Genomic DNA, 11,917 nt, shown 5'->3' with positions numbered 1-11,917 from the left:
TATTACAAAAGACATCGTAATTTGGAATGTCAATAGCATACAGCCTTTCTTCATCTGTACATCCCAGCTGATAGAGGTTTATTGCTGTTGATTCAACCTGAGTCTCCTGCCAAGGAATTTTATCAAATCGTGTTTACTTTGCTTTTTTATTAATTCTGCAGCTCCACTTGTAAACAGCTTCGGGCCCTGAAATCAGACAGTTTAGCTGTTTGTTTGTGTTTTTGTTGTCTGCAGCCGTTGCTTCATCCAATCATTTTTGACACAAGTTTTCGTGAAATGCTGGAGAAGCTGGAGCTCCTTGGGCATTTCTCTGTTGCTTTGGAAACATTATTCTCACTAATTTGCCCTTGTGGGAGACGTCTGATATGTTTGTGGGATCCTTCACTTTGTCCCACTTGACCATCTCCCTTGTTCCACTGTTGCCCCCCCAGGCAATCACTCCCCCTGAAGACACACACAGCACACACACATGAGCTGCAGCTATTGGAAGATTATACTCAAGTTATGCTGGCTGCTTGTAAAGTGCGAATAAACGCCATCCAGTTTGTAGTTAATTAAAATAATTCCAGCTCTTAAAGGTGGTTGAATATATGTTTGACCACACACTAATATAAGTCTTTATCTGCAGCCTTTGACATTGAATTGTCATTGAAAGACATTTTGAATTAGGGCAGAAAGCAAATGTGATGCAGTTTGTTAAATTGATTAAAGTGTGTGTCTCTCTCTCAGTTTATAAGGTGTAAACATTCATGACATGAGTGACGGCAGCAGTTAATGTGGCAGCCTCGTAAATAATTTGACCCACAGTGAACCATCAAAGTTTCTCTGTGATTCTCTATGCTTACTCATTTCTTAGAGCACATTTCTCCACCCAGGCTGATGTTTTATTCCATTTATATTTAGGCCTCAAAACATAGAAACCAGCAGCATTAATATTCTTTTCTGGATCTGACTTATTAACTATTAAATCTATGTCAAAACAGTGTCAGTTACACTTTACTCTTATGCATCTGGAGATATTTAAGAGCATCAAAATCTGGCCATGTTAAGACCCTGAACACCACATGGACTAGGCCTCCCTCCAAAACTTGTCAGAAGGGATTCAGATCTTTTTTGCTCCTGCTAACAAAGCAAACAGCTGGGAGCAGAAACACAAACTTCCTGGCAGAGGTGGAGAAAAAAAAAGCATTATATCGCATTATGTTGTCTGTCATTCATGCATGCTTAGCTTATAGTTCTGATATTTCCAACTGGCACTTGAATGCAGCATAATGGGCATTTATGAGTTTGACTCACTGCGTTTATGCACAACACAATCTGTTGTTTTCTGTCATCGTCATCTGGGGAGCCAGAATGGACCGAAGGAGAGCAGCAGAGGGAGACGGACTCACACATGATACACACACACACACACACACAGAAACACACACACACCTTGATGGAATGGTGTAGCCAGACCAGGACGGAATTACATCATAGAGGACTTTAGGAAATCCGTCCTTATCAGGGTTTCTGGACTCACTGGGAAAACTCCAAATGGAAAGTGAAGATACAGACTGGGAAGTAAATGTATACTTTGGAATAAATAATAGGCTTAAGTCACATTTCTGTAGCATTATTTATGTGATGTTTACAGATTTTAAAGCCTTGGCAGTTATTTACACTAAGCTTAAATACACAGTATAGCTGGTACTTTAGGTTTCCCCTCTTAGCATAACTTACAGCAGGCTAATATGTGCTGCATATTTCATTGTATATTACAGGAAGAAATCTATTTCTTTTTGAATGATTGATCCAGAATCATTCAACAAAAAGGCTTTGCAGACGTCCAAATCAAATCTTGCCTCAGGCCCCCCTTTGGCCTTGGGTGGCGTTGTTATCCATATCATTTATCAAACATGTATGTGTGTGTGTGTGTGTGTGTGTGTGTGTGTGTAAGCAGCTGCTCTATGCCTTGGAAGCATCAACACTGCCACCAACAGGTCTGGATCATCATTTCTCTGAGGTCGTCTCCACCGTCCACCGCCTCCAACCCTCAGATCTGAGAAGGATTCTGATGCTTCACTCTTCTGTTTGGAGACAGTATGAAACTTTTAGACAAATTTATCATGAGGCTATGAGACTAAAATGTAGACTCATGTAGAGAGATGAGCAAAAGCAGGCAGGACTCTTATTATTAGAATGTGGACTGCTGTGATTTGTGAAGCATTTGTGATATTGTGACTGCGGGTGAATTGTATTTGTTGTCATAATAACCTTGCCGAGCAGCAGCAGGACTCTAATGTCCACAGACAGGCGTGATAACAAGGAAGGAAAGGAAAATAATAAGTCATCTATGGACCCCAGTAGGATGCCTGTGTTTGGCTTTCTATTACTTGTGTGTGTGATGTTGAAAGCCCCAAATGAAAACCTCTTATCCCTGCGTTCTCTGTCAATATTGTTACTTCCATGTATTCCTAATATTTGAAATTGTAAGCTATTCCCCTCCTAATGAAGTACGGCCACCTGAGTGCAAATGGAAAAAAAACAAATCAATTTTTGTTCGTCTCCTCCGGCTCCTCCAGAGCTTTTCCATCATGATGTGCCATTACAGTTTCTATTATCAAACCTCTCACACTTTACGAGGCGGCGGGCGGGCGTATTAAAAGTTTTGCTCTCCTCAAAGTGTTTTTAATTTTCAAGAATCAGCTCAGACGGGAGGATTTGGAGCTTTTTTTAGGAGAACTCTGAAGGGTTTGCTGGATAATTGTCTCATCCCCTCAGATGTGACAACTTCAGACCAGGAATTCATTCACCCATGTCTAACATTCTCAGTAGCAGGTTACAGCCAGAAAGCACAAAGCATAACATTGAACTAGAAATGGAATCATCTTTCTAATGTGTCCTGTTATTCCTAAAACACCACACATCCATTATCAAGCCAACAAATCTAAGTAAAATCAGCAGAGAATCATTCCATGTGCTGTATTCTGGACCAAATTCAAACTGCCGCTATGTTGATATTGAAGTTTTTGAGACAAATGAGGGAAAATCTGAATGTGAAATGGTAAATATGATGTTATTGTTGCTGTTGTAGCTATTGTAAGAGCTACATCCACGAGTGTGTGGGCTTATGGCAGCAGGTTCCACAGCTTCCTCACTTGTTCTTATTCTCTGCACAAATCTGGAGTACCACCAGGAGCACTTCATGTACCACTGCAGTTTTGAGAACCACTTATTAAACCCATAAGTATTAAATGATATGCAGCTGTTGTGGATGTGGGAGGCACTTGTCAAATTTAAAGCATGTATACCTGCCCACACACAAACACCCACACACACACTCCAGTTTAATATTCCAAACAGAGATCTGGATATCAAATGAGACCTGAGGACAATCAACACCAGATGAGCTTTAGTATGGAGGACAGGGGTGATGGAAATCATTGTTACATAACCCACTTACCAAACAACAACAATCACACTGAGCGTTTCTTCTTATGTTTAAGCTTTGCAAGGCTCCATCTAGTGTTGAAATGTTCCTGCTAATAGATCATGGCTGAGACCAAAAAGCAAAAAGCGTCTTCGTCTTCCGTCCATTAATAGACGGACGTATCAGTGCTCTATTCCTCTCAGTACTCTTCCAGGCTTTGTGACAGTCATGCCTGTTTGGGCGCCATCACGCTGAACATCTCATGTCTCCGTGTTCTGCTGTCAGTCTCTCCCCGCGTCTCTGTCACGCCTGTGATCAGCGACGCTTCCAGGAGTCGATGAGGTTCACCTGCCTCAGCTTCGCCCTGTCAGTGTCATCTGAGCTCCTGTGCTGAATGCCAGAGGAGCCGGGAGCTGCAAGCTGCCAAACCAGGGATTCAAACAACAGCTCAGGTTTTTAAAATTCATGATGAATCACCTTCATTATTTACTATCGAGGAAAAATCGAAATCTAGGACACATTTTAAGATATTTGGCCTCCATTCGCCTTAGTTTCAGTCTATATTGCTCAAACTGAGCCGTCTTCAAACTGAATGGACGTCTCATTAACTTCAAACAAGAACAAAATAAGGCAGCAGCACGTGAATCAAGCAAAAATCGGCCCCGTTTCAAGACATTAACTCCTAAAATGAGCTGAAGACAAATTAAAAACACTTGACTGTAAAGTTAAACAGCTTTAATGAAGGAACATAACACAACAAAACATCCCTTTTAAAGAGAGGTCTTAGTCAAAACAAACAAATCTCCATCTTATTGAATTTGTCAGTATGTTTAAGTCCCCAGTGTGATGAAGAGCTTCAATCCTCTATTGGACTGTAAACTGAAGAGAAAGCTAATTTAATACCTGAAAATAGATCTGATCCTCTATACGTGACTCACAAATACATTCAGATCTCTCACATATACATTGAATCTTGCAGCTCCATCACAATCTATAACACAAGTCCTCAGCAGTGACTGTGTCTCCATGACTGTGACTTTGTGAAGAGTCCCTTTTCTTTCCCCTGAACCAAAGTAAGAGCACAACACAAAGTAATTTGGCGCTAAAAGGGCAGCAAAACACTGTGAGATGCAATCAGGAGCTATTTCCATAGTCCATCGCGGCCAGTTTGTGAAGAGAAGCAGAGACACAAAGCCAGCCAGCGTCCATAAAAGCACAATATTAATAGTAAGTGAAGACATTTAAGGTAGAAGGAGCCGAGCAGTCCTTCCCTTTGCTTTGATGTCAGAGGATCTAACAATAATTACTTTTCCTTAACTACACAAGTGGAACAAAACATACTTTATACTTCATACTTTACTCCACTACTTGTGTAAAAACATATGACAGCATCAGAGCCACTGTTGAAGTGTTAAGTCAGAAAAAGAAGATTTCATCCCATTCTATTGTAAAAATTCCACAGTGATCAACCAGGAATTCTGTTACTTTTCCATGCAGTCACACGGGAGTAAAGGTCATTTAGCTGCAGCTGTTAATCTTAAAAGTCTCAGACCATCTAATCATGGTCTTGTTTATGTTTCATGATGCAGCATCTCATGTTTGGGTGGAGGTCATTGCCACATGTGCTTACATCGAGTGATGATTGATGAGGACAATATGGATTTATAGATTTATATTTCTTCATACCTGCCAACTCCACATTCCTTCTAATAAATTAGAAAAGATTCTTCATTTTTTTTTTGTCAATTTACCAACACATTTCCCTCCACGTTCCCTCTGCAGGTTAGTAAATAACATTCCGGTTATTCCTGGAGGACACGGCACATTTGGTGGGCGTTTGTGTGCGAGGACGATATTTCACAGTTTCCTTTTTCAGAGAGTTTCCTGCTCCCTTTTTTTCACGGCTTCTGAATTAAACTGGATCTTGGCAGGCGGAGGAGCGAGTCACAGGTGTTTCATATTCAATAAGGTTATCTTCGGTTTCTTGGACAGAACCTGAAGGGAGGAAGACGTGTAACCTGGAAAGGCTTCAAACTAATATTTGAGAGAGGCGGAGACGGCGTTTTGGAATTTCAGAGACGCTGCGAGCGATACTCAACTGGCTCCTCAACTGTCAGAACACATGATGGATTCGGCCAAAGAAAGGAGAGAGGGCGTTGAGGAGGAGAGAAGCTATAACACTAGGTCTCCGTGTGTGGCCCTCGTGCTTCCAATCTCATCCCGCCGAAACGTACGAGCAGAGTGACAGACAATCTAATCAGTGCTGTGCGACTCTAATGGGCTCTAAAGCGGAGACGTATCGCACATTAACTTCAGTGTTTGTGTAATGTATCCCATCAAATCTTATGCAAATCTCCCTTATTTACTTGGTGAAATGTAGCATGCGTAATGATTATTTGTCAAACGCACACAATGTGCCGACTGGAGTTTGAATCAATGCGCCTTATCAAATGGCAATCCTCAAGTACGTTCATTTTCTATAAAACCTGAAGGAAATGTGGGTGGTGCCTCGGGGAAGAACCATTAACTTTGATTAATGTCATTTACGCTTTGACTTTGCATGATAGGCTGTCTACTATTCTATAATGCACCACTCTCAAAGGCAAAAACATCAAACCTATTCATCCTGTGATAGATGATCAGTTTGGACACTTTGATGCAGATCCTGATGACTTTAAAAGCCGCTGTCCCCTCTTAATGTTAGCCTCTTTCTCTTAGGCTCAGTGTGTAACTGCACTGAGACAAATCTTGTCTCGGTTGCTCTGATGAGTGCCGCTGCAAAATTTTGAAATGGACTCAGAAGTGAGCGCAGCAGCTTTACCCCCAAATCCAATCCTGCTAGAGTAAATTCTGGCCCTATACCAGCTCCTCTTCCTCTTCCTCCTCAGTAGCTTTTAACACTCTGATCTCCGTGTTTGAGCTCTGTTGCGCGCTCCATACACACAGGCACAGGAGTAGAGTTTATCTTATCAGTTTGCTTTATGAAGATGAGCGCGGCCTTGGTCCTTGCTCGTGCCTCTGTGCTGCAGGGCTGTAAATATCCGCCAGGTTAATGAGGTGTTCCGTGTGTGGGAGCTTACATTTACTCTCCAATAAACTCCTGCCAGGGACGACATCACTCCTCATTTCTTATAATGGCGTTTTAATAGACACTCATTTGAAAATACCACTGCGGTATCAATGCGAGTGCGAGGGATGGTGGCCAGGACGGTGTGTGTCTGTGTGTGTGTGTGTGTGTGTGTGTGTGTGTGTGTCAGCCAAGGTGAGAGTCGAGATAGAGAGAGAGAGGGAGAGACAGCGGCAGACAAACAGTCATTGTCGTGATGGGTACGGCAAAGACAGAGGCGAGGTGTTTACTGATGTGGTTACAATACCCAAAGCTGCAGTTTGGCTCCCCTGCTGCAGATGATGGTAAGAGGCATAAATCAGGCTGTAGGTTAAAAGCAATAACCTTACATCTCAAGCACAAGTCCCAATCCCCACTGCTGCACTCAAAGGCTAACAAGCCAAGGTGTTCGGGTTTCTCCAAAAAGCTCAACATTTACAGTGGATGTGTGCCTCAGGAGGCCCGTGAGCCGCTGACATTTGGCTTTGTTTAAGGCGAGTCAAAATGGGAAAAATCTGAGACAATCCGCTGCTGATTTATCCTCTGGAACTGATTCACCAGTTTGTCTCAGCGCTCCTGGATTATTGATTAGATGCTTGTCCCTTCCAGTCCCAATAGGTCTAAACTGTGTTGCAGTTTATTGCTACTTTTCCGGTTTACAATGATTTCATGTGAGCTATTCATTTGTACACGTTCCAATTTGTTCCAACTTCTTTCTTTCTAACTACCCAAACCATAGTGTTTGTTTTCTAGTTTGTGTTTTACCTCATCATTACATTACAGATATTTGTTGATCTGTCTGTTGTTGATTATTACAGTGTCTTTGCTGTAGAGCCAATAGCGATCTGTTACCAATCAATACTAGCACATATATCAAAACACGTTTGTTTTAATTATTGCATTTCATTTACATACATGATCGTGATCATTGGCAGCTATGGTTTAATTCATAAAGGCTCAGGTTTGGTGCCTGGCATCTTAAATCACTGCATGGTGACAAACAGCATGTCTGTGAATGTGGAGCATAACCCTGTTGGAGCAGTTTTCTCGGTGAGTAATTTGTGATTGAATGCAGCCACTGTGAAACAAAATGTTTAATCTGAGAGCTGTGGCAGATTTTAGATTTTAGTGGGTCATAAATGCCTCTCAGCAGCCCACCAGCTGCATCAATCTTGAGCACTAAAATGATGAAGAAATACTTTCTGAGCTCTGCGGGGCCTCAGAATATGACTCCTAGATATGCTGCCATGCAATTCATCTTTATATATCCATCTGCAGATGTAGTGACACATCAGTAATATAACCTGAGGTCAAAAGTGTGTCGCTTGGGCCCCTTCATGGACCTGAAAAGGCCTTAGGATCTGCTGTAGGAGTTCACACTGGCAATTTCAGGCTTTTGATTTAGCTCACAGTGCCGCTGACTATAGTTACCAGGACAGTACCGTAGAAATGAAATAGAAATACATCATAAAACAAGAGAATGAGACCAGGTATGCGGTAATATGAAGTAAAAAGCAAAGAGTCTCCGGCCTGAAATGTAAAATCTTTGCGATACCTTGCAGCACGTATCTGATGCGGTTCACTTCCTGACCATGTTATCGTTATTCTGCAGCTAAATTTATTTCATTGTGATCAATGCGGCCTAAATCAGGCTCTGGCAGTGAGACAACAGTGAAGTCTGACATCTAGATGCATGCAGAAGCATCAAAGCTGATCAGTGCTCGCCAGTGTGAGGTCACATGATCGCAACTGAGCCCTGACCGGGTGAGTGAAGCACACAAAGCTCCATGATCAGGCTGAGCGACCTTGACTAACTGTAATGCAGTACTTCAACTCGAAGGCAGAGGGCAGCATTGTATGTGGTTTAGCTGCAGAGAGCGCGTCAATAGGAATGCAGATTGTCCATTCATATTTTCAGTAATTTACTGATTCTAACATATGTCCTCATTTATCAATACTACTTAATTTCATGCAAAACAATCCCTGAATATGATATTTTTATTGTTACAGTATATGTTGGATGTATCTGCCAGTCACTACTGCTTTGTTAGAAATAGTTTATAAAAAGTTTCACTCCAATTCTGCAAATCCGTTCAGTTTATTTATTAGTATATCTTGGAATGTGTATAGTTGGACGCCTCGAAGTAAGTCAAACATTCTGTCACACTCCATCATCATAATTTTACACACAGTTGAAGATACAAATGAGTAGAAATCTGAACCCCCGTCTGAGGTGCAGGGAGGAATTCTACCACTCTTCCAAAATATGACGGCAGACATTTAAAGATGATGGAGCCAAAACAAACCCAAGATCCTACATGTGAAATATGTGGGATAGAATAAACACTGATAAAATTGTAACAATCTGCAACCAAAATCTGAACTGTCGGAAAATGATGATTTAAACCAAGAACCAGAAGATCTCCACATGTGTCCTCCATGCCTCTGGTTAGTGTTACCGTGACATTTCAGTCCATGCCGGTCCAGTTCTATTCATACTGACCCAATCCTGATTAGACTTGGAGCATATTGAAGATCTCTCCCTCCAGGCCACCTCTACAGGCCACGCCTCCTTGTTTGAACCACCACACTCTGATGATGCTTAGTGTAACAGATGCGTTATCTGACAGGAATGCAGTGGCAGGTTCCTCACGTAAGTTGGACGGGTGTCAATCAACAGACGATTTTATTAAAGTCCATGTTTTTTGCTTTCAGTCATCTTGACCTTTAGCCTTTAACTTTATGCCTGAGCACACATTCTTGAAGTTGAATCTGAGTATCTCAGAGGGGGGTTATTTTTTTGAGACTTGGCACACATACAGAGTGAAAGTGGATATGAACCAAGCCCACTCTGAATCTGCATGTGGTCCAGTCGGGCTGTGTTAATGTGTGTGTTCATACATGTGTACGTCCTTGCGAGCAGATAAAATAGGTACGACGTGTGAGTGTGTGTGTGTGTACTTGGGTTAGTGTGTGCGTCGTGACTTTAAGTTCAATCTCCCACTGTGGGCTTCCTTCTATCAATAACACGCCTCGAAAAAAGTGGTTCCCGTGAAAGGGATTCATTGACCCGGGCGGTGACTGAGTGACACCCTGTGGCGCGGTGCCAGCACACAAATGGTTCATTTGTTTATAAGCTGACAATCACAAGGCAGACCGACCCTGAGAGGCACTCAGACCACTGGTATACACACACATATATACACAAATAAATAAAGAATGTACCATTAACCTCAAAGTACAGCTCAACCGCAGCTACATGCAAACTATTTTTGCTTTTTGGGACTTCAACTGGAATGAAATACTGTTTATTTGGTTCTATTGGCATTTTGTATACTGGTGACATCAGCACACGAATTCATCAACAATGTTTGCCTTAACAATATTTACACTACTGCATTCTCCCACAAACTGAAATGTCAAGAACAGTCCAGAATTTGTCATCCTGTCTACTAAAGGTCAGAGAGCAAATTGTATTTCAACCCAACATTTAAAAGCAACAGCAGAGTATGAGAGCCATGCGACCATCATTTAGTCCTGTGTCAGAGATCTCAAGTCTCTGACAGTACGGTATGGGGACGTTATACATTTATAATGTGGCCTAATGGGATCACATCACTTGAGAAAAGAACGGGACCAAGTATTGACCCCTGGGGGACGCCACATTAAATAGGAGCAAAGCAAGACAGAGAGTGATGTGGTAGATAAAAACAAAAAACAGCAGTTTGGAGCAGAGCCAGAACCTGTCCAGAGCTTCAACCTATGGACCTGAGTGGAGCGGTCAGCTGTTATCTCACATGTTCTCATAGTAAGTCAGTCAAAAATTAAAGATGTTTAAGCTTAGGGGAGGATGAGCCTCTGCCTTTATAAAACTCATATCAAAACGTCCGGGCTAAGCCTCCTGTGTTTGATAATGATGGTGCGTAGGAAAGGAGGTTGTAAATAATTATGCTCAGTTTAGGATAATAACCAGTAAGCATTCAGAAGGAAAGAATCAAGTGCAGAGCCGTCGAGGAAACAGAAGAAACAGATGCACAGACCTCCGCAATCAACATAATCAAAGCACTAAACATTTCCAATGTATGCATCTTCCATTGTCCGGACAAACGCTTTGAACTGACTGAGACTAATCAGTTCCTTAAGTCTCGAGTGTTTCCACAGCCTGTTTCACACAGAGAAGGCAGGAATTATGAAAGCTTTCCAATCCATCTCCGACCAAAGCCTTTGGGGCACCCAGCAGGAGCGAAGGAATCTTGGCACCTCGGATTCAGCAGGACCTCAGATGTGATGTAGCGCAGTCCTGCACATGCATCACTACCAGAGTCCAAGTCACAGGTTTCTCCAATTCAGGAATGGAGCATTACAAGTGAGCTTTGTCCCTCGCGAATCAGGAAATTAGACATATTTGAGCTCTTCCTATTCCCAAAGTAATCCAGGATGGAAACTGCTGCGGCCATCTGCCTTCTGAAACTGGCCAATATATTGACTTTTGATCTCAATTATGTTGCTTGTATCACGATTTCTGTATTTTCCATCAGCTGGTAACAGGAAACATCGACTACTGGGTAAAAAATCTGAGATTTTAATATCTCTAAGGAAAGGGATGAAACTTTTATATAACAAGAAACACCTGACGCAAGAGCACAATGGAAGAAAAACTGCAGTAGATATTCAAAAAATATAGAAAACAATACAATAAAAACACACATGATCTAATAAACACCTTCTCAATCACGACATGTCTGCATTTAATCCCTTTAGGTGTGTGAGTGTTTATAGAAACCCGTCCAAAAGGCCGTTGTTGAAGCGATAATTCATCTCCGTTCCCCCTCAACATCTGGGTGATTTTACAGCCACTTTGCATGTGAATTTGAGAGGACTCGCTCTGTGTTTACGTTCGGTGAAATGATGAGCAGCTGGAGAAAGTAATTGAGGCGCTGCAGGAGAGATTGAAGAAGACGAGGAGGGAGGAAGAAGGAGAGAAAGAAGGAAGAGAGCAGGTGACGGTGACAAAAGGCTGCTTTTCTTTCCTTTCCTTTGGTCGCTCTCTTTAGAATGAATGAATATGTAAAGAGAAAATACAAGAGCACAGAGGGATTTTCTAATGTAAACTATTTTCATTGTTTACACTTGGAGGTCAAAGCTCAAACCATCAACGGTAACACATTATAACCCCTAAGAGATTTACTGTGTAAATATACAGCCGACTCGCTCCATGTGGCTCTTATTGCTGCTATTCTCAGTTAACATGCCGCTCTTACTGTTAGATTGATGCCACAATAACAGACACACACACACACACACGATTATTTATGCACCACTGTGACGGATAGAGCGCAAGGTAAACAATCACACACTGGGCCTGTTGTAACAATGGGAACATGGTTTGACCTTTTGCG

The sequence above is a fragment of the Genypterus blacodes genome, unplaced genomic scaffold (genome assembly GCF_046128005.1).
Source record: "Genypterus blacodes isolate CSIRO-AG114 ecotype Tasmania unplaced genomic scaffold, CSIRO-AGI_Gbla_v1 ptg000023l_1, whole genome shotgun sequence".
Taxonomy (NCBI): Eukaryota; Metazoa; Chordata; class Actinopteri; order Ophidiiformes; family Ophidiidae; genus Genypterus; species Genypterus blacodes.
Note: the sequence above shows the minus strand (reverse complement) of the source record.